Source organism: Delphinus delphis, chromosome 9 (genome assembly GCF_949987515.2).
Source record: "Delphinus delphis chromosome 9, mDelDel1.2, whole genome shotgun sequence".
Taxonomy (NCBI): Eukaryota; Metazoa; Chordata; class Mammalia; order Artiodactyla; family Delphinidae; genus Delphinus; species Delphinus delphis.
The window spans coordinates 54,962,736-54,986,496 of record NC_082691.1 but is presented as its reverse complement, the minus strand read 5'-3'; the positions used below and the strand labels follow the sequence as shown (position 1 = coordinate 54,986,496).

General features: G+C 37.9%; 1 protein-coding gene across 1 annotated transcript in view; it reads left to right on the top strand.

Annotated features, from left to right (window-relative positions):
- Nucleotides 1–23,761, top strand: part of ZNF804B (zinc finger protein 804B) — a 497,359-nt gene that overhangs the window by 16,160 nt on the left and 457,438 nt on the right. The window lies entirely within an intron of this gene.

Here is a 23,761-nt window from a genome sequence, read left to right as displayed (position 1 = left end):
GTGCTGCCGCCACCAGTACCAGAACCCGTGAGCGCTAAGTGCCAAGGTGGCTGGACAAGCCGAAGAAGGAAAATCATGGCTTTCTTTCTTTTTCCTCACTTCCACTCTGACACCAGTCTTCCCATTGGCAGACCTAACCAGAAACCAGCTGGCAAGGAGCTCTGGGATGCACAGTTTACGGGTTCCAGTCCCCATAAAGGGAGGAATGATGAGGATAGAACTGATTGCCAACAGAGAAATACCGAGCACTGCAGTTACACCACTTTCTTCAAGATTGCAGAAAGTAAGAGGGAGAGGCATTAAATAATAGAGGAAATTATGTTTTATCTGTTATATAGAAATCCGAAGGATATTTATGTTCAGCCTAGACCTTATGGATATTAGGTTCCTATTGCTGCTGTAACAAATTACCACAAACTTAGTGGCTTCAAACAACAGAAATTTATTATTCTTCAGGTCTGTAGGTCAGAACTCCCACAGAGGTCTTGCTGGGCTAAAATCAAGGTGTAGGTAGGGCTGCTTTCTTTCAGGAGGATTTAAAGGACAGCCCATTTCTTTGTCTCTTCCAGCTTCTAGAATTTGCCTATGTTCGTTGGCTCATGGCTTCCCATCTCTATGTTCAAAGCCAGCAATTTCTTCTCCTACTGCCATCTCTCTGATTCTCCGTAGCTGGAAAAAAACTCTGTACTTTAAAGGACTTATGGGATCAGATTGGGCCCACTTGGATAATTCAGGCCCCTCTCCTCATCTCAAGGTCCTTAGTTTTAATCACACCTGCAAAGTCCCTTTTGACATGTAAGACAGTATTCACAGCTTCTGAGAATTAGATCGTGGGCATCTATGGGGACCATTATTCTGTTTACCACAACTCAGAATTTTGGATTCATAGGCATCTGTGGTTATTCACTGGTTATTATCTCCCATAGACATCTCAAACACGTAATATCCAAAACTAAATTAACCTTCCACCAAGTGCATGCTTTCTTAGTTAGGGACATCATCTTCATTTAATGGTGTAGGCTTGAATCTTGAGACTATTTTTCTTTAATTCCTCATCAGATTGGTAAATCTGCTCATTTTAGCTCCTAAATATTTCTCCAATCTACCCCTTCCCTCCAACTTTCCTACCACTCCTACCTTCTTGAATGCAAGCATTTTCCATTTTCCTGAAAATAAAATAATCCTTGATTAACTGTATGGCATTTATGCTAGCTGGTGGAGCTACCCCACGTTGTCTGCTCCAATGGAGTTTACAGCCTAGAATGGAAACACACACGTTAAGCAAATAAACCTGTATGATATATGTTCTAGAAGAGGACCTTTCTCATTTTTCTGATTATGATTCATTTTTCAAAAATTTTCTGAATATTCTAGAGAAAGGCCATCAAGTTGGCTGATTTAAATTCAATCAATAGTAAGTACTCTTGGTATATGTATGTTGCTTCCCCTGATTCTGGAGGATAGAGAGGGAAAATAAGACTGCTAAATTACATGTCATATATGGCAACTTAGTTACTTGTAGTAAACTCAAGCGAGAATGGCCTTAAGAGCTCATCTTCATCTGTTGTTGTTTAAATGGGGTTAAACTAATGATTTGAGGCCTCTACACTGGACTTAAAAGAATCACAATGCCTTGGGTGGGGGCTGGATGTGCAGTGTAAATAAGCAGCCCACGAGTTTGTTGTACACATTAACATTGTAGAATTATTGAACCAATGTGAACTTACCAATACTCCTTGGATTTACTTGGATTTAGAACTTCAGAGGCCAGAGCTGAGGAGGGTTTTATGACTTGCTCACTCTCTTTTCTTCGCTGGTAATTCCTATGGGAATGCCCTGTGATGCTTGCTTGGAGTTCAGACACCTGTCAAATGCCCAGTTCACAATGGTAGTAACAGGTAGGGAGCACTTATTCTACATCAGACATACTGTGCCCAAACAAGCCTTTCACACATTGTCTCATTTAATTCTTCAAACAATCTTAAGATGGAGGCACTATTCCATCTGCTACTGAGGGGCAGAGAGCTGTGGTTGGACCCAGGACCTTCAGAAGCCAAAGCTCAGGTGTGAAACCACTTGACTGAGAATTGATTATTCTCTCTCTATGCCCTCATGACAATTTTCACTTTCATTTATTACAACAGAATGGCATTTTAATTGTCGACTCACATACTTGTTTCTCTTTCGTTGAGTCTCCTGGCAGTAGGACCTGTCTCTTCTTTATCCAGGTAAATGACAGCACCTGGATGCTACAGAGTCCGGGGCTTAGTAGGCATTCAGTGAAACTCTTATCTCCTTGGTCATTCTTTTACACAGTCATTCAATCTTAGTTGATTAGAATGGGTCAAAATGAAAATATTAACTGAAAAGTAAAATTCGAGTATCTACACATATGACAAATTTAAATAAAAATTTGACCAAATATTCAGTTGTACAGCAATGTGTAGGTATAATTAACAAATGTTCAGATTTTAGTAAGGAACTAATGGTGCAAACTCTTGTAATTGGCAATTACACAAAACTATAAAGCACTTTCCAGGAGCCCAAAGACACTAATAATGTGTAATAATTAAAAAGTGAGGCACTTTTCCGAAATTTTATCTCACATAAATTGCAAATAACATTATAATTTTTCAAGGTGAAAACCCCAAATTATCTCTGTCCATAGGAGAAAATTAAAATGTGTATATTGCTTCCACTATTGTTATGTACTTTTTCTTACTTTGTCATATACTAATTTTGCTCATAGGTATGAATATTAAACATCAATTTATGTATGTCAGGTGACAAGGCACAGTGGGGTTATTACCTTTTTCTTTCGGGTACATATGATTAAGCAGCCAATTTTTTGTTAGAAACATATAATGGAAACAAAAACCCATAAAACCAACATAAGTCCATCTTCATCTTGTTAGAATTTGAGCTCTTTAAAATAATAATTAAAAAATTCCTTCATAAATATATTAAGCCACTTAATTACAATGATGGGTGATTTTTTAAATGTTCACATTATTATTGAAGAATATAAATTGGGTATTCACAACACACATTAATAAAAGTTAATTAACGGATCAGGGTCCAATTGTCAGAGTTGGTATTTGAACATCTATCAAAGGGTAGCTCAGATTCTTCCCGCGGATATTAAGAGCAACAGCGAAAGCCTGCTGGAGCACTTACTCTGTGCTTACCCTGCTAGGAGATTTTCTAGAATATCTCTAGACTACTGGATCCTTGCTGTGGAAGCATTATGTATCAACAGCTTGACTAATTGGCCCAACATTCTTGAGGTCTCCCAAAGCTGTTGGTCAGAATTCAAACCATCTCATGCCCTTGTCACAAAGCTTACTGTCATAACTGCATTATGGAAACGGCAAACTTTCAGAGCACACTCTGAACTCTGATGAATTCAACAAACACTTATTGAGTTGCTGGTTATTTTCATGTGTATTTTATCTCATTGAATATTTGGGTGCTCATTCAATTTATAGGTGAGCAAACAGAGGCCCAGAGAGGTTAAATAACTTTCTCCAGGTCACAGTCAGCCAGCAGAACATAGGAGATTTGAACATGAATCTTCTAATGTGAAACTGAGAACTCTTTGCACTGTGTGAGTAGGTTGCTTTGACAAATATTTGTCAGGCTGATAAGGAATTATTTGCTTCAAGAGGGAAAAAGATACCCACCCCTGCCAAACCACTTTAACTGACTTAAGCAAAAGAGAAGAAATTATTGGAAGGAGTCAGGTGTAGAAAATGCCACCAGGCCTCAGCCAGGGCTGGGAAATAGAATCAGGAGCTGAAGTGATTCTATCTCTCCACTATTCCCAGGCAACTCATGTCTGCTTCTCACTTCAGCTTCATCATTTGCTGCCTTATATATGGGCTTTCTCTGCTCCCGGTAGATAGTACTAATCCAGGCTGTATGCTGTGTGTGTGCACGTAATAGAGCAGAAGGAGAGAGATTAGGAGGAAGGGAGGGTGACAGGGTCACACAGTTGTGACCCACATGCAGAGCTTCTCAGATGGGAGTCAGAGTAGGGGTGAGGGAGGACATAATTGGTAGAGAAGTGATCTGCATTATTTATACGAAGCCTTTCTTGTACTACACTGTTAAACTTTGATAGTTAAATCCCTGGTTCTCGCACTTGATTGGGAGCAGATTTATGAATCTTAATTGGTTTCTCTAGTTTGGGTTTATATATATATATTTACATATATATACACACTGATCTCTCTTGTCATCTATCTACCTATCTATCTACCCATGTCTTTAATTATATTCCAAAAATGCACATAATTCTATTTATGCAAGCATTTTATTCCTATTAATCAACTGAGAGCTTCATTAAAGAGATATTTTGGTGTCTCTTAAAAATACAAAAGGGAAAACATTGTCTTATTGTCATTCATAAACTAATTACTTGTGCTTATACAACTGTCATTTGGTTAATATTAGCAAGAAGAACCAGGTAGAGCCAGAGATAAGAAATGGCACGTGTTAGTAGAACACGCCGACCTTAAGCTGTGGGTTTCCAGCTCCTCTGATGTAATAAAATACTCTGAGTAAACATCTTTAGCAACAGACATGGGTGAGTGGTCCTCCTAAGAATTATCCCCCAAAGCAGTTTTTATGGACAAGAGAACTCTTGAGGAAAACATCACACTCTTTTTAACTTAATATTATATGAAAGCCCTAAACTCACTTTCTAAAATCTTCTGCTACTTATACAAGAAGGTCAAAAGTGAAAACGTCAAACCTATAATTACCTTCCTCTGTATGTGGTGAAAGGAATACAGGAACTGCTGAAATTATCCCTTTATAAAAATCATCTTTCTAAAAAAAGTAAATATTCAGTACATTCTTGGATGACGTCCTGGTTTTTAACCAGGACGTTGGATGTTTTTTAAACATCCAAGGTAAGAACTTTCTTTGTTTCTTACAGATCATCACTGAGCTGTTCACTCTTCAAAACTCAACTCAATAATCATGTGGCTAATATGTCAAACTTTAAAAAACTTCATGTTGTTTGTGCTTTGTAAGACCGTAGAAAGTAATAGTTTGTGGATTTGGGGACATATTCTGTACCAAGAATAAGGCAGTAGAGCTGTAGTCTTGATTTCACCAGAAGGAATAAGATAGGTGTGGACAATGTCTAGTTCTTACTTTGTTATCAATCAGTACTGTGCTTTGTTAAGTCCCTACTTGCTCATTTTCCTTACTGAGGGACTAGACTGGAACAGACAATATCTAAAGCTCCTTCTAGTTCTAGTATTCATGTGCTTTCTTTTTTTTTAATTAAAAAAAATTTGGGGGGTTTTCTCTGATTTTTTTAAATTGAAGTATAGCTGATTTACAATGTTATGTTAGTTTCAGGTGTACATCAAAGTAATTCAGTTATACACACATATATATTTGTTCATATTCTTTTTCCTTACAGGTTATTACAAATTACTGAGTATAGTTCCCTGTGCTATACAGTAGGTCCTTGTTGGTTATCTATTTTATATATAGTAGTCATGTGCTTTCTTAACCTATAGTATATTAAAGAGATAATAGTCATGCTTCTTAACAAACAGTAAATTTTTTTGGCGGGGCGGGTAACGTCGTGTGGCTTGTGCGATCTCAGCTCCCAGACCAGGGATTGAACCCAGGCCACAGCAGTGAAAGCCCAGAATCCTAACCACTAGGCCACCAGGGAACTCTCAACACAGTAAATTTTTAAGAGGTGCTGATCATTGTTGAAGGTAGGTGATGGGTATATGGGTTTGCTTTACTATTCTTTTTACTTTTGTGAGGGAAACTTTTTAGAGAGACAGAGAAAGAGGACCATAGCTGTAGAAATTGGTAGCAATAATGAGGAAGTGCTGCAAGGAGTAGATGAAACATCTGCATCCTAAAAATCATGGTATGTTAGTTTATTTTCATGAGTCACCTGAACATGAAATGTGATAGAAGTAATAGGATGTAGTTGGAAGCAGAAATAGGGAAATTGGAAAACCTTGCAAGTCCCCTTGAGTCATTTCCGTTGAAATGCTTTATCATTTTGTTGTGAATGCCATATGAGGTGTACTTAGAGTCAAGTTTAATGAATATACATTACAGAGATAAATGGTTCATGAATTCACCATCATTTTGGATTATGCATTATTCCTCTTTAAAATCATTAGTTTGGAAAATTGAGATTTGATTGTAATTTGCAATTTCCTAGCATGCCCTGACTGGACAAAAAAGGAAGCAATTTGGAAAAGGGCCAGATTTCAGAGCAAAATTTACAGATGCAAAGTGCTTGATCCATAAAGTAGATAAAACACGTAATCTGCAATCAACTGTAAAGTTTGACAATGGAAATTGTTGAACCCAAGTTCATGTGCCCAACGCACAGTGAGGCCAAACAAGCTGAAATGTCTGAGTTTGGAGCAAAGTTTATTAGTCAAGGAGGTGCCAATCTGGAAGATGGGAGACCTAGACTCATCTCAAATCCATCTTGCTGGCTGGCCAGGGTGTAAGATTTTTAAAGGAAAAAGGGGAAGAGTGGTCTCTGTGATCCCAGATTTCAGATAAGATCTCAGCTGCAGACTTTTTGGTGCAACCTTATGACTTCCTTTGGCCCCAGGGGTCATGATTATTCTATATGTTCCTAGTCTGGTCTGGTGATTCTTTAACTTTCCTCTAGGAGAGAGCAGAAACAGTAGATGAGGCATTTTATTATTAGTTTAGGGCCTATGTAATGGTTCAGGAGTTTCAGTTCTCAGTTGACCCTTCCTGTGTTATCAATTTTTAAGTCTGCTTGGGGCCAGTTGGTTGAAGCCACAGGGCGTTACCTTAACAGTTTGGGTCATAAATCAAGGTATTGGCTTAAGCTAACATCATGGAAAAGATTATGTGGGGCTTGCTTTTCTTTTGTTTCTGCATTCCCTCACTTAACTGAATCCGATCTTTGGAACTCAGGGAAGGTCTATGAGACTAAAGCCTTTTTCTATAAACAGAAAGGCATATGTACCTGGGAGTGTCTCTTAGGATCCTGCTCGGTTTCAATCCCCCCTTTTCTTTGATACTTATCAATTTTGAGGGGAGCAGGTGTGGGACAAGAAAGGGAATAGGGGTTAATCATAAACTCGGCAGGGGAATTCGATTTTAGGGGGCAACTCAGTTTCAGAAATATGATAGAATAACCCAAAGTTTGAGCTGTAACATCAGAGCACACACATATTCTAAAGTCACTTTCTGGGCTTCCCTGGTGGTGCAGTGGTTAAGAATCTGCCTGCCAACACAGGGGATACGAGTTTGAGCCCTGGTCCGGGAAGATACCACATGCCGCAGAGCAACTAAGCCCATGCGCCAAAACTACTGAGCCTGCGCTCTAGAGCCCGTGCTGCACAGCAAGAGACGCTGCTGCAACGAGAAGCCCACGCACCACAAACGAAGAGTAGCCCCTGCTCGCCGCATCTAGAGAAAGCCTGCACGCAATAATGAAGACCCAATGCAGCCAAAAATAAATGAAAATAAACAAGTAAATAAAAAAGTACTTTAGCAAAAAAAAAAATATTAAAAAAGTACTTTAGCAGTGTTTTAAAAAAATAGTCACTTTCTGTGCAGCTAGGTTTCTTCTAGAGATTAATGCAATTATTTATGTAACCCAGATGTTTATTGAGCAAACTTTCTTTTCCAGAACTTTACAAAGTCACTTGAGGACCTTTACAGTATAAGACCATATCTGTGCCATTTGAAACTGGGTAGAGCTCTTTTCCTCTTGGGCCATGATTGGATATTTAATCTCACATAAGAGGACAGATTCCTTCCTTGAAACCAGAATAAACCAGTGGTCTTCCTTTTAATAAAAATTTTAGAGTTTTAAAAGGGAATTTTACTTGACCCTGCAAATTCACTAACAACTCAGCACCCAAGCTTTTAGAAATGTTGTGTGTACTTGGTCTATTTTCTCACCCAACACTCACTGCTCAGCCTGCTGCATCCTGCTTTTGCCTCCACTACTCTATGTAAGTCGCTCCAAGTCACCAAAGACCTCCTTGTCATAAAATATACTTTTTAGTCCTTTTCTGACTTGACTTTGAGACAGCAGTTGATGCTGATGAGTACTTTCTTCTTTAGCAAATGTTCTTCTCCATGACACTACCCTCTTCTTTGGTCTGCTTCTGGACAATTTAACTAAGGACATCTTAGAATTCTTTGTGGGTCCATGTTCTGCCCTTTGCATTCCCCAGGGTTTTAAAGTAGGCTCTCTTCCCTTCCACTCCATATACTTGTGCCAGGTGATAGCATTACTTTTGAATGCTATCGTTGTCTAGGGTGATTTTCAAGTCACCATCTCTATGCCAGACCCATCTTCTGAGCTTCAGGGCAATATATCTACTACTCTTATTGAGAGTTTAACATTGATGTTTCTCATAAACCTCAAATTCCGCATATTCAAAATGGAAAACTTCATCTCTCTCCCTGTGTAACTCCAGTCTGCTGCTCTTCCAGTGTTGTTGTCTCAGGGCACAACACCACTGCCTGCCAATTGGTCTGTCCTTGACCCTTTTCTCTTCTTCACACTTTCTGCTTTCAAACACCAAGATATCTGAACTATCTCTTGATTTTTGCCATCTCTTCTATTCTTGTTGCCATGATTTTTGCACAGACTTCCTATCATCTCTTTCCCTGATTACTGTAATAGCCTCCGAAATAGCATACCTATCCTGTCTAGTTACCTAGTTCTCGTTCAATCTCTTCTCTCAGTTCAAAATGGTCCTTCTATGATGCATGTCTAATCAGGGTCCTTCTCTGATTAAAACACGTCTGTGTCCTGCTTCACTTGAGAAGTCATTGTACTTATGTAACTGTAAGTGTCTGCATAATCTGGTCCCATGCCTAACTACTATCCAGTCTCATCTCTTATGATTTCCCTTTGTATTTCAGGTCCTGCCTTACTGAAATTCTTTCTGTTCTTCTAGCACAGTATGGCTCTTCTTGCCTTTAGGTTTTAGAACACCCCTCTGCTAGGGTGTGTGTGTATATATATATACATATATATGTATATATATATATACACACACATATATACATATATATATACATATATGTATATTTATTATATATGTGTGTGTGTGTGTGTGTGTGTATATATATATATATATATATATATATATATATATGTCTCCTCTGCCAGGAACACTCCCCTCCTATTCCTTGCCTTTTATTTGGCTCACCTCTATTTAACTTTCAGAAATCCTTGTGTCTTTCTCCCCTCAGAGGCTTCCCCTAATCCTGTAAACTAGGTAAAGTTAGGAAACCATTGCAATTTGTATATCCACAATGATAACAATTATCATAATTGTTTCATTTTCTTTTATGTGTCTGGGGTAGAGGGAGACAGAGACTGCATACTCTCCAAGGTAGAAATGATGTTTATTTGCACCCCTGAGCCCCCATGCCTGACAAAGTGCCTGACACAGTTTTTCAGTTCATACTTGCTGAATGACAAAATGCAGAGAGAGAGAATAAAATTCAATGTATGAGAAAAGGAAGAGGCAAGTCATTTCAGTATAATGCCAAAGGACAGCTTTTCACCTAAATTTTTATTGCAAATGGAATAAATGATGTACCAGTAGATTTGGAAGGGGGCCCTATGGAACCGTTTATATGTTTATGGCTTACCTGGCTCCTAACACATGACTGTACCTATAGAACTCAATCAATAATTATTGAATTAAATGTTTTGAATGACTTTTATTTGACTAAGGGAAGGAATTAAGCTTAATAAGTGCTGTTGATTTTATGTTTGACTCCACTGAATACAGCTATAAGATTCAGGGGAGCTGTGGTGGTGAATATTAGACTCAGGGTAATGTTTGGGATAATTTCTCTTTCAGCTTATTTTTTTAAATTTATCAAACTGCTTTCTTTCACTTTTCTTTCCTAGAAGTTACTTACTTATATGGGAAAATATATATTAGTACTTAGCCATTTCAACAAAGTATGAGATTTAGTATAATGCATATGCTCTAAAGCTCATCCAAAGATATTGATCATCGAAATATCAAACAAAGATAGTTCCAATCTGATGTAGCTATAATATGTCAGTAATTAAAAGGACAATATTTTCCTACAAACCCCATACTCCTTGTATATTTTCAACCTCAGGAATGGTACCATCTTGTTGAAAAAGCTAGAAAACTAATATATTTGACACTTTTCTCTCTCTCATAACCCAGGTTCCTTTACCTCCTGATTATGTCTCAAATTGGTCCCCTAGATCTATTTCTACCGTCGTTAATCTAGTTCAAGCTCTTATCATCTCCTGCCAGAAGACTTGTGACAACTTACTAAGGAACCTATCTGCACCAGCGTGTCCCCTGCCAGCCCATTCTCAACTCGGCAGCCAAACCAATCTGATTATGCTGTGCTTAAAATCTTCAGTGGCTTCTCATCAGCCTTACAGAAAAGTGCCCCCCTCTTCACTGTTTTTCTGACACAGTGCTACCAAACTTGATATTTAGATGTCATGATCTCGTATATCAATTCCTGGCTTTTCAGTTTCCCATCCATCTTTTCACTGAAATGGATGCAACCAAGATAGTTTTTTTTAAAGGAAAATGTTGGTATTTCCTTACAAATACTCTCCAATAGGGTAGATTAGTCATCCATTCAGACATTAGGCTTCACAATTTTAATAAAAAATACCTAATCGTACCCTCTGACTGCCTGACTATGAGTTAACATAGTCTTTCCTTTTGGCCACGTTTTTGGTAAGTTCAAGGGCTCATGGGCTTCTTTTATGATGCTTGTAGATTCTACGATGTAGATGAGCAGAGACCCCCAAAGGAATAAATCATTTGTTCAAGGGCACATAATGAGAGTACGTAACAAAGGTCAGTCATCTCGCATCAATGTTCTTTTCACTTTTTTCATTTAGATTTTGGCTGGAATAGGGTATGTGTTCAAGAATTGTCACTGTGTAGTATAGAAAATGAAGAATCAAAGAATTAAAATGCTACAAGGTGTGAAGTTTTTAATCTGTGGTAAAATACACCTTCTTGTCGAGTACTCTAATATTTTTGCTTTCCAAAGGCAAAGTAGCCTATAAACTGGGAAGAGAGGGAGGAGAAAGGTGAGACTTGAATCAGAGAGATCCCTGAGTGGAGGAGATGATTACATTAGTGTGCATTTTGGTAAAATGTAAATATGTTCAATACTCAGACATTTGTTTCTTCCTTCATAAATCAAAGCTTTATATTTAATGCATTGTTTTAAAAATAGTGTCCTTAAAAATGGCTTAGTATTTTAAAAACAGATCAGAAATGTGAACTACATAATTAAAATGGAATCAAATTTACACTTTTATAACCTAAGCAAATATAGAAAATAAATTGTAGTCTTATCAAGCATATATCTCAAAGAACAGATAACTATGGCTAGTGAAACAAGGACTTAAAGAACATAAAAAGAAAGCACCTTTAAGTATGGAATAAAGGTTGTATACCTTATAAGTAGCTTATTCAGAAAGAGTATTTTTAATCCAGTGAATTGGGAATGAGCTCCTGTACTTGGTTCAGTGAGTAGTATTATATAAATGCAAAAGTTTGACTGAATCACTCCCAGAATATATTCCTGGTATCCTTCCAAATTCGGGTGGAAGAAATTATTACGTGGGTAGAACTGAAGATTTCAGAGAAGGTGCAACCATTATATTTTGACTTGCTATTTTAGAGAGCTTCAGAGACAATGGCCAAACCCTGATCAGTCAGATATGAATATTTTAATGCATTGAAACTTCATAACCATTTTGAAAAGGTAAAATTAACCTTATGGAGAAATTCTTGCAGCTATTTTAAATGACTCGTTTTAAAAATGAGGCACTAAAGATACAAATACCAAAAAATTCCCATGGTAATTGCTTACAAGTTGCTGGGAAATGAGTATAAAAATAAACAGCAGCAATAAGACAGAAGATTTGCTAGATTGTGGTTGAGGACCATGTATGATGAGGACAGAAAAGGGTATCTTGAGTTTGCCAGGCTTCACGGAGGAAATAAGATTTGATCGATAAGGAGAATCTTTTTTTTTTTTTTTCCTATCACAGTAGCTTTATTTATTTATTTATTTAAACATCTTTATTGGAGTATAACTGTTTTACACAATGGTGTGTTAGTTTCTGCTTTATAACAAAGTGAATCAGCTATACATATACATATGTCCCCATATCTCCTTCCTCTTGCGTCTCCTTCCCACCCTCCCTATCCCACCCCTCTAGGTGATCAAAAGCACCGAGCTGATCTACCTGTGCTTTCTGGCTGCTTTGAACTAGCTATCTATTTTATTTATTTATTTATTTATTTTTAAATTTATTGGAGTATAGTTGATTTACAATGTTGTGTTAGTTTCAGGTGTACAGCAAGTGAATCAGTTATAGATATACATCTATCCAACATTTTTGGCAAATGAAAAAAAATGATAATATTAGGAGAAATTAGGGAGTTCCTCCTTTTTCTTTTTTTTTTAACTTTTGAAGAAGAATATTCTTTTATTTTCTCTTCTTGTGCCAATGCTCTTCTCTCTTTTATTTAATTTAATTTTTAAATTTTATTTATTTTTTTATACAGCACATTCTTATTAGTCATTAATTTTATACACATCAGTGTATACATGTCAATCCCAATCACCCAATTCATCACACCACCACCACCACTCCCCCGCTGCTTTCCTGCTTGGTGTCCATACGTTTGTTCTCTACGTCTGTTTCTCAGTTTCTGCCCTGCAAACCGGTTCATCTGTACCATTTTTCTAGGTTCCATATATATGCGTTAATATACGATATTTGTTTTTCTCTTTCTAACTTACTTCACGCTGTATGACAGTCTCTAGATCCACCCACGTATGTACCACATCTTCTTTACCCATTCGTCTGTCAATGGGCATTTAGGTTGCTTCCATGACCTGGCTATTATAAATAGTGCTGCAATGAACATTGGGGTGCATGTGTCTTTTTGAATTGTCATTTTCTCTGGGTATATGCCCAGTAGTGGGATTGCTGGATCATATGGTAGTTCTACTTGTAGTTTTAAGGAACCTCCATATGGTTCTCCATAGTGGCTGTATCAATTTACATTCCCATGAACAGTGCAAGAGGGTTCCCTTTTCTCCACACCCTCTCCAGCATTTGTTGTTTGTAGATTTTCTGATGATGCCCATTCTAACTGGTGTGAGGAGATACCTCATTGTAGTTTTGATTTGCATTTCTCTGGTAATTAGCGATGTTGAGCACCTTTTCATGTGCTTCTTGACCATCTGTATGTCTTTGGAGAAATGTCTATTTAGGTCTTCTGCCCACTTTTGGATTGGGTTGTTTGTTTTTTTAATATTGAGCTGCATATATATTTTGGAGATTAATCCTTTGTCCATTGATTCTTTTGCAAATATTTTCTCCCAATCTGAGTGTTGTCTTTTCGTCTTGTTTATGGTTTCCTTTGCTGTTCAAAAGCTTTGAAGTTTCATTAGGTCCCATTTGTTTATTTTTGTTTTTATTTCCATTACTCTAGGAGGAATTTTTATTTCCATTACTCTAGGAGGAATACTCCATTACTCTTGCTCTCTTTTATGTCAAACAGTGTTCTTCCTATGTTTTCCTCTAAGAGTTTTATAGTGTCCGGTCTTACATTCAGGTCTTTAATGCATTTTGAGGTTTTTTTTGTGTATGGTGTTAGGCAGTGTTCTGATTTCATTCTTTTACATGTAGCTCTCCAGTTTTCCCAGCACCACTTACTGAAGAGACTGTCTTTTCTCCATTGTATATCCTTGCCTCCTTTGTTATAGATTAGTTGACCATAGGTGTGTGGGTTTATCTCTGGGCTTTCTATCTTGTTCCATTGATCTGTGTTTCTCTTTTTGTGCCAGTACCATATTGTCTTGATTACTATAGCTTTGTAGTATAGTCTGAAGTCACGAAGTCTGATTCCTCCAGCTCCGTTTCTTTTGATTCCTCCAGCTCCGTTTCTTTCCCTCAAGACTGCTTTGGCTATTCGAGGTCTTTTGTGTCTCCATATAAATTTTTAGATATTTTGTTCTACTTCCGTAAAAAGTGCCACTGGTAATTTGATAGGGATTGCATTGAATCTGTAGATTGCTTTGGGTAGTGTAGTCATCTGTTGGTATCATCTTTAAATTCTTTCATCAGTGTCTTACAGTTTTCTGCATACATGTCTTTTGTCTCCCTAGGTAAGTTTATTCCCAGGTATTTTATTCTTTTGTTGCAATGGTAAATGGGAGTGTTTCCTTAATTTCTCCTTTGGATTTTTCATCATTAGTGTATAGGAATGCAAGAGGTTTCTGTGCATTAATTTTGTATCCTGAAACTTTACCAAATTCATTGATTAGCTCTAGTAGCTTTCTGGTGGCATCTTTAGGATTCTCTATGTATAGTATCATGTCATCTGCAAACAGTGACAGTTTTACTTCTTCTTTTCCAATTTGTATTATTTTTATTTCTTTTTCTTCTCTGATTGCCATGGCTAGGACTTCCTAAACTATGTTGAAAAATAGTGGTGAGAGTGGACATCCTTTTCTTGCTCCTAATCTTAGAGTGAATGCTTTCAGTTTTTCACCATTGAGAATGATGTTTGCTCTAGGTTTGTCATATATGGCCTTTATTATGTTGAGGTAGGTTGCCTCTATGCCCAATTTCTGAAGAGTTTTTATCATAAATGGGTATTGAATTTTGTCAAAAGCTTTTCCTACATCTACTGATATGATCATATGTTTTTTCTTCTTCAATTTGTTAATATGGTGTATCCCACTGATTGATCTACATATATTGAAGAATCCTTGCATCCCTGGGATAAATCCCACTTGATCATGGTGTATGATCCTTTTAATGTGTTGTTGGATTTTTTTGGCTAGTATTTTTTTTTTTTGCAGTACGCGGGCCTCTCACTGCTGTGGCCTCTCCCGTTGCGGAGCACAGGCTCCGGACGCGCAGGCTCAGCGGCCATGGCTCACGGGCCTAGCCGCTCCGTGGCTTATGGGATCCTCCTGGACCAGGGCACAAACCCATGTCCCCTGCATTGGCAGGCGGACTCTCAACCATTGCGCCACCAGGGAAGCCCCTGTTGGCTAGTATTTTGTTGAGGATTTTTGCATCTATGTTCATCAGTGATATTGGTCTGTAGCTTTCTTTTTTTGTGACATCTTTGTCTGGTTTTGATATCAGGGTGATGGCGGCCTCATAGAATGAGTTTGGGAGTGTTCCTTCCTCTTCAGTTTTTTGGAAGAGTTTGAGAAGGATGGGTGTTAGCTCTTCTCTAAATGTTTGATAGAATTCACCTGTGAAGCCATCTGGTCCTGGACTTTTGTTTCTTAGAAGATTTTTCATCCAGTTTCAATTTCATTACTTGTGATTGGTCTGTTCATATTTTCTATTTCTTCCTGGTTCAGTCGTGGAAGGTTATACCTTTCTATAAAATTGTCCATTTCTTCCAGTTTGTCCATTGTATTGGCATGCAGTTGCTTGTAGTAGTCTCTTAGGATGCTTTGTATTTCTGCGGGGTCTGTTGTAACTGTTCCTTTTTCATTTCTAATTTTATTGCTTTGAGTCCTCTCCCTCTTTTTCTTGATGAGTCTGGCTAATGGTTTATCAATTTTGTTTACCTTCTCAAAGAACCAGCCTTTAGTTTTATTGATCTTTGCTATTGTTTTCTTTGTTTCTACTTCATTTATTTCTACTCTGATCTTTATGATTTCTTTCCTTCTGCTAACTTTTTGTTTTGTTTGTTCTTCTTTCTCTAGTTCCTTTAGGTGTAAAGTTTGATTGTTTATTTGAGATTTTTCTTGTTTCTTGAGGTAGGCTTGTATAGCTATAAACTTCCCTCTTAGAACTGCTTTTGCTGCATCCCATAGGTTTTGGATCGTCGTGTTTTCTTTGTCATTTGTCTCTAGGTATTTTTTTATTTCCTCTTTGATTTCTTCAGTGATCTCTTGGTTATTTAATAATGTATTGTTTAGCCTCCATGTGTTTGAGTTTTTACGTTTTTTTTCCCTGTAATTCATTTCTAATCTCATAGACTTGTTGTCAGAAAAGATGCTTGATGTGATTTTAATTTTCTTAAATTTACTGAGGCTTGATTTGTGACTGAAGATGTGATCTATCCTGGAGAATGTTCCGTGCGCACTTGAGAAGTGTAATCTGCTGTTTTTGAATGGAATGTCCTATAAATGTCAATTAAATCTATCTGGTCTATTGTGTCATTTAAAGCTCGTGTTTCCTTATTAATTTTCTGTCTGGATGATCTGTCCATTGGTGTAAGTGAGGTGTTAAAGTCCTCCACTATTATTGTGTTACTGTCAATTTCCTCTTTTATAGCTGTTAGCCGGTGCTTTATGTATTGAGGTGCTCCTATGTTGGGTGCATATATATTTATAATGTTATATCATCTTCTTGGCTTGATCCCTTGATCATTATGTAGTATCCTTCCTTTTCTCTTGTAACATTCTTTATTTTAAAGTCTATTTTATCTGATATGAGTATTGCTGCTCCAGCTTTCTTTTGATTTCCTTTTGCATGGAATATCTTTTTCCATCCCCTCACTTTCAGTCTGTATGTGTCCCTAGGTCTGAAGTGGGTCTCTTTAGACAGCATATATATGGGTCTTGTTTTTGTATCCATTCAGCAAGCCTGTGTCTTTTGGTTGGAGCATTTAATCCATTCACGTTTAAGGTAATTATCAATATGTATGTTCCTATGACCATTTTCTTAATTGTTTTGGGTTTGTTTTTGTAGGTCCTTTTCTTCTCATGTGTTTCTCACTTAGAGAAGTTCCTTTAGCATTTGTTGTAGAGCTGGTTTGGCGGTGCTGAATTCTCTTAGCTTTTGCCTGTCTGTAAAGCTTTTGATTTCTCCATCGAATCTAAATGAGATCCTTGCTGGTTAGAGTAATCTTAGTTGTAGGTTTTCCCTTTCATCACTTTAAATATGTCATGCCACTCCCTTCTGGCTTGTAGAGTTTCTGCTGAGAAATCAGCTGTTAACCTTATGGGAGTTCCCTTGTATGTTATTTGTCATTTTTCCCTTGCTGCTTTCAATAATTTTTCTTTGTCTTTAATTTTTGCCAATTTAATTACTATGTCTCTCGGTGTGTTTCTCCTTGGGTTTATCCTCTATGGGATTCTCTGTGCTTCCTGGACTTGGGTGGCTATTTCCTTTCCCATGTTAGGGAAGTTTTCGACTATAATCTCTTCAAATATTTTCTCTGGTCCTTTCTCTCTCTCTTCTTCTGGGAACCCTATAATGCGAATGTTGTTGCGTTTAATGTTGTCCCAGAGGTCTCTTAGGCTGTCTTCATTTCATTCTTTTTTCTTTATTCTGTTCCACAGCAGTGAATTCCACCATTCTGTCTTCCAGGTCTCTTATCTGTCCTTCTGCCTCTGTTTTTCTGCTATTGACTCCTTGTAGTGTAGTTTTCATTTCAGTTATTGTATTGTTCATCTCTGTTTGTTTGTTCTTTAATTCTTCTAGGTGTTTGTTAAACATTTCTTGCATCTTCTCGATCTTTTTTCTCCATCTCCATTCTTTTTCCGAGGTTCTGGTTCATCTTCACTATCATTATTCTGAATTCTTTTACTGGAAGGTTGCCTATCTCCACTTCATTTAGTTGTTTTTCTGGGGTTTTATCTTGTTCCTTCATGTGGTACATAGCTGTCTGCCTTTTCATCTTGTCTATCTTTCTGTGAATGTGGTTTTTGTTCCACAGGCTGCAGGACTGTAGTTCTTCTTGCTTCTGCTCTCTGCCCTCTGGTGGATGAGGCTATCTAAGAGGCTTGTGCAACTTTCCTGATGGAGAGGGACTGGTGTTGGGTAGAGCTGACTGTTGCTCTGGTGGGCAGAGCTTAGTAAAACTTAATCCACTTGACTGCTGATGGGTGGGGCTGTGTTCTCTCCCTGTTGGTTGTTTGGCCTGAGGCAACCCAACACTGGAGACTACCTGGGCTCTTTGGTGGGGCTAATGGCAGTCTCTGGGAGGGCTCACACCAAGGAGTGCTTCCCAGAACTTATGCTGCCAGTTTCCTTGTCCCCATGGTGAGCCACAGCCACACGCTGCCTCTGCAGGAGACCCTCCAACACTAGCACGTAGGTCTGGTTCAGTCTCCCCTGGGGTCACTGCTCCTTCCCCTGGGTCCCAATGCGCACACTACTTTGTGTGTGCCCTCCAAGAGTGGAGTCTCTGTTTCCCCCATTTCTGTCGAAGTCCTGCAATCAAATCCCAGTAGCCTTCAAAGTCTGTTTCTCTCGGAATTCCTCCTCCTGTTGCTGGACCCCCAGGTTGGGAAGCCTGACATGGGGGTCAGAACCTTTACTCCAGTGGGTGGATTTCTGTGGTATAAGTGTTCTCCAGTCTGTGAGTCACCCACCCAGCAGTTACGGGATTGATTTTATTGTGATTGCGCCCCTCCTACCATCTCATTGTGGCTTCTCCTTTGTCTTCGGATGTGGGGTGTCTTTTTTGGTGAGTTCCAGTGTCTTCCTGTCGATGACTGTCCAGCAGCTAGTTGTGATTCTGGTGTTCTCATGAGAGAGAGTGAGAACACGTCCTTCTACTCTGTCATCTTGGTTTAGGGCCCTCCATAAGGAGAATCTTGCTAAGAGAAATGAGGAAGGAAGTTAAAGGTATAAAGGCATAAAAGCATGAAAGTATTGGGAAATCATTAGAGAACAAAGTGTGAGAAAGGGAATGATGAGTACAGATGAGGGTGGGTAGCTTAGTAAGCAAGAATCAGAGAATCAAGGCTTTGCAGATCATGATAGAACTTTGCTTTTTATATGGAAGATGAAATGAAAGCCACTGAAGAATTTTGATCAGAGGAATAACATTTATTAGTGTTCACTGTGTGCTAGGATCTTGCCACCATTATTTCATGCAGTGTCCATAACCAGTCTTATAGATACTGTTAATCACACTTATTTTGTAGATGAGGAAACTGAGGTGCAGAAGGTTAAAGAAACAGATTGCATCTCTACAGACTTTCAGAACCAGGTTTCAGTACAGCAATTTGATACCATAGGTGACTCTCTTACATCTTTTGCTATACTGCCTTTAACTTTGATAGACATATTACATAGACTAGAAAGACAGAGAGGCGGAAGAGAAGATTAGAGTGAGGGAGATCCCTAAGAATGGCACAAAAACAAGGCCAGACACTAGAAACACTTACTGTGGAAAATGAGTGGGGCCTGGATTGATTGGCTGTCAGTGAAATAAAAAGGAAGGGAGGAAATTAGGACAACTTTCAAGTTCCGAGTTGGCAACTGTGTGGAGAGTGGTCCATTTTACAGCAACGGGGAGTGCAGGTGGGGGAGCAGATTAAAGGGATAGTAGAGGCAAGGAATGATTCTTTCTATCCAGGACTCTTGCAGATGGAGGTGCCTGTGGAAATCCAGTCGGGTGTCTTGAAAAGGCATTATGGGAGGACTGGAGCACAGAAGGTGTTTGGCGTAGTAGTGAAGAGAGCACTTAGAGTTAAATCCAGACCCCTAACCATGACTACAGTTAACTAAAGTGATGAAGTGGAAATAGGGGACTAGTGTTACCAACTCTTGCTTTTACTGTTGGCAAAGCACTTAATGTCTTTTTCTGCACAACAGTGTGGCTGAGGGGGCAGGCAGGTAGAACAGACATTTGACAGGTACCTTTGGGGCTTCTCTTTATATTTTCTTAAAAACTATGCTCTGTATTTATTGTGTAAATCGTATCAGCAGGTAATCTGGAAATTTACATAATTGACCACAAGGGGGAGAACTCTAATTCTACATTAAGTCACTTACTAACAACATGAAATATTCTAAAAGTACTTGCTATATTCAGTCGTTGTTAAGCTGTCCCATTTCCACTTCCTCATGGAAGCTGGGGGAATTCTGTGCTAGAGATAGGTTTCACTGAATTGAAATGCTGTTTTGTCGTGCTAAAGTTATGATAAAGTCACTAAATGTAAGAATCTGTTTGTACTAACCAATGATTCTCCAGGAAGGAATTCAGATGCTTCTTTAATTAAAATGAAGACAGTAGCGCTTCCCTGGTGGCTTGAGAGTCCACCTGCCGATGCAGGGGACACAGGTTCGTGCCCCGGTCCGGGAAGATCCCACATGCCGTGGAGCGGCTGGGCCTGTGAGCCATGGACGCTGAGCCTGCGCGTCCGGAGCCTGTGCTCCTCAACGGGAGAGGCCACAGCAGTGAGAGTCCCGCGTGCCGCAAAAAAAAAAAAAAAAGAAAAAAAAAGAATGAAGACAGTACAAATCTTAAAATTCACCCCAGGAGGGTTTTTCCCTCCAAATAACATTATTTCAGTTGTCCTTCAAGAAAACTATAACCTTCCTGGAAGTCCTTGGTTACACTGAAACAAGAACAAGATTGTCAGCATGTCAGTCTATTGTAGAAGATATCAGTATCAAAACAAAAGGATGGGAATGGTGCTGGCCATGCCACTTAAATGTCGTATGTTCCTCAGATATATATGAGTATATGTTATATGGTCATTGTTATATGAACAGTGAATGTTGTATGTTCAGTGTTTAAATGCTCATTTTCTATTTGGTTTAACTTCTGTGCTCTGGTTTTATGTAAAGTTTCATTGTAAGAAAACTATAACCCTCATTGGGGTGAGAATTACCTTTTGAGGCTTCCTAACGCTCGAGTCACATTTTTGGACTTCATCAAATTAAATTACATTTGTCAGGTATGAATATAGTATTTCTGCATTTTATCTATATACCGAAACAGACACAGCTAAATGAGTGTTGTCCCCTTTAAAGATGTGATATTGGTAAGCTCTGTAGGACTCTTAATAACACAACTGTTACTGGAAACATATCTGTATTTCCCCTTAGAGGCAGTGTCACACTCTTTTAATATGTTCAGTGACAGCAGATCTTCCTTTGAGAGTGAGTATAATATTTAAAAATAAACCTTTCTATGAATGAAGTTTGAATATTAAGGTCACCAATCAAATTGCAATATATATTATTTGGGGTTCAGAAAACTAGATGTAACTAAAATATTTTAACTCCCTTTGATTTATAAACCTCCTTAATTTATCTGCCGTTAATGAGTCACAAAATGTTTTTAGCAGTGATGCTGTCACTGAAATAAATATAAACTCTCCTAAGGTGACTACTTGCATTTGAATAAACTCATTCTAGAGTGTCATTTAAATAAAAAAATAAATAAATAAGTAGTTTATTTATGCTTACTTTGTGCTTATTTTCCAATTATTTGCACAATTCATGCTTCAGGAATCCTTTAAATGTAAAGTAACAGTCTACTAAGTAAATCAGTGTTTTCATTTAGATATTTTCTATAACTTCTTCCAAAAATGACTGAGGTTTTTTTATGTTTTTTTTTCCTTTGGCCAATGAATTAATTTTCTATCAGTATTTCTCACACCAGAAAGTATTATAGACCAATAGAAGTTCTATGCTAGGCAGTGTGGAGGACACACGTCTTACTTCTGCTTGTATATCCAGTGCTTGGTGCCCTGGTAAATATTTACTGGTAGATATTTAGAAAATATTAGTTGTATAGATGAATGAATAAATAAATGATATGTACATATATCAATAAAATGTACATACAAAATTATTCTTGTTATATATTAGTGCTCCAGACTGCTGCATGAACATTCACCCAAAACTTAGTAGCTTGAATCAACAACAATAATTTTTGCTGTTCACAGATCTGCAGTTTAGGCAGGGTTCAGTGGGAGCAGCTCATCTGTACTCTACTCCTCCACATGGTGTCAGTTGGTCTGGCTTGAAATCCAGGGTTGGCTGGGAGGCTAGAGCCTGGAGTCACCTGAAGGTTCACTCAGTCACATGTCCAGTGGTGATGCTGGCTGTTGCCTGGGAGTTCGGCTGGGGGTGTCATCTGGAAACCTGCTTGGATTGCTCATAGCATATTGTCTAGGTTCCATTCAAGTGATCAAGGCAAAGTGCAAGGCATTTTTATGACCTTGGAGGTCACATTGGATCACTTCTGTTGTAGTGTTCATCTAGGCAGTCACAAAGAAAAGTCTGCCTGATTTCAAGGGGAGGGTATTTAGAACCCACCATGCGATGGGAGGTGTGTTGAGGTCACGTTGTAAGAAGAGCGTGTGGGATGGGATACATTGCAGTGGCCATTTTTGGAGAATATAATGTGCCGTACTTTTATATACTCAAATATGTAGTTTTACTTGTAAACTACTTCTATTCATTTTAACTTTAGAAAATATTGTTCCTAAACAAAATTTACCCCATTAAATGGATTCCATCTGGTCCAATAAACATTTTTGGTTCATCTTCTCCTTCCTGCTTTTGCTCGTCTCTGTTCTCTTAAATATGCTCATCTGCCCTCCCAAACCTCTTCCTTACATACATTCAAAGACTGACTGAGGCTTACTCTCTTTCTCTTTCTTTTTTCCTTCCTTCCTTCCTTCCTTTCTTTCTATTTATTTCCTCCTCGTCTTCTTTTTTTTTTTTTGGTGGCCTGGAAAGCATTAACTCAACTCCACTCACTTCGTCACTAAACATTTACTATCAATGGGTGCCTTTTCAGTTCAAAGAGTAAATAGCACATTGCTGAATATGAGGCGTTTGATATTTATCAAACTGATAAAATGTTTGTAAATTATATACTCTTTCTTAATTGGAAGAATTTTAATTTTCTCTAAAATATCCTTTATGTTACTAAATTTAAATGAATGGAACTTCAAGTCAGCTTAAAGTGAAAAATGTCATTCTTTTTCTAAAACTGTATTACTAAATTAAAAAATAGGAATGGTCTTTCCTGAAATTTGATTCTAATATGGAACAAATTATGATATTATCTACATATGACAAATTTGAAGTACATACTGAGATGGTTCCCCCCCCCCAAAGAGACTGAAAATCAAATAAGCAATGAGAAATGAAGTTAAAATGATATAACAGTATTTCTTCTATTCATTCCAAAGTTGATTTCATAGGATATTGAAGCAATTTTGGATAAATATCATTGAAGTAGTAAAACATTAATGTTGCTTAATTGCTTGAACAAACTAGAAAAATTTAAATAGTGCGAAAAAAAGCATTAATCTTGGGTAAAGGAAGGGAGAGACCAACTTGAAATAGGTCATATAGAAATTGCGTATAATTAATTGCTTTCTAGGAATTAAATTGAAGAAATAACCAATTTGTTTATCTTACATAGACTCATTTAGAAGTATGTTTCCCAAGTGAGGAGGGATCATGTCTTCTCTGGACCCTGACATATCCCTGTCATTTGGCAAGTGTCTGTCCTGTGAAGGGTACTCAATAAATGACTTTGCATGAAATAATACAATTACAATGCTTTCTGACAGTGTATTTTCTAGTCATTTCAAAAAGCTATTGTGTTCTTTAGCTTTATAATGTCCTCAGTATTCTTGATTATATCATCCAGAATATGTGAGCCTTGGTACTACTTTCAAATTTTAGGTTTTGTTTTCTGATTTCAGCGACCATACATAGCGAGATTACTCCCTTACTTTGTTCTTACAGTCTTTCCTGCATATTGCGACTATAATAATGATCATATCATACATCATATCATGCATCATATTTACTTTTACACATATTTGCCTCCAAGCTTAGGCTGCAAGCAACTCAAGCATTGTATATTTCCCCAAAATTTTGTACTCTCAGAACATAATACTGCGTGGTGACAGCTGCTCACTGATGGTTGAAAGAATGAATGAGAATCTGAATCACGTGTTTATCCTTTTT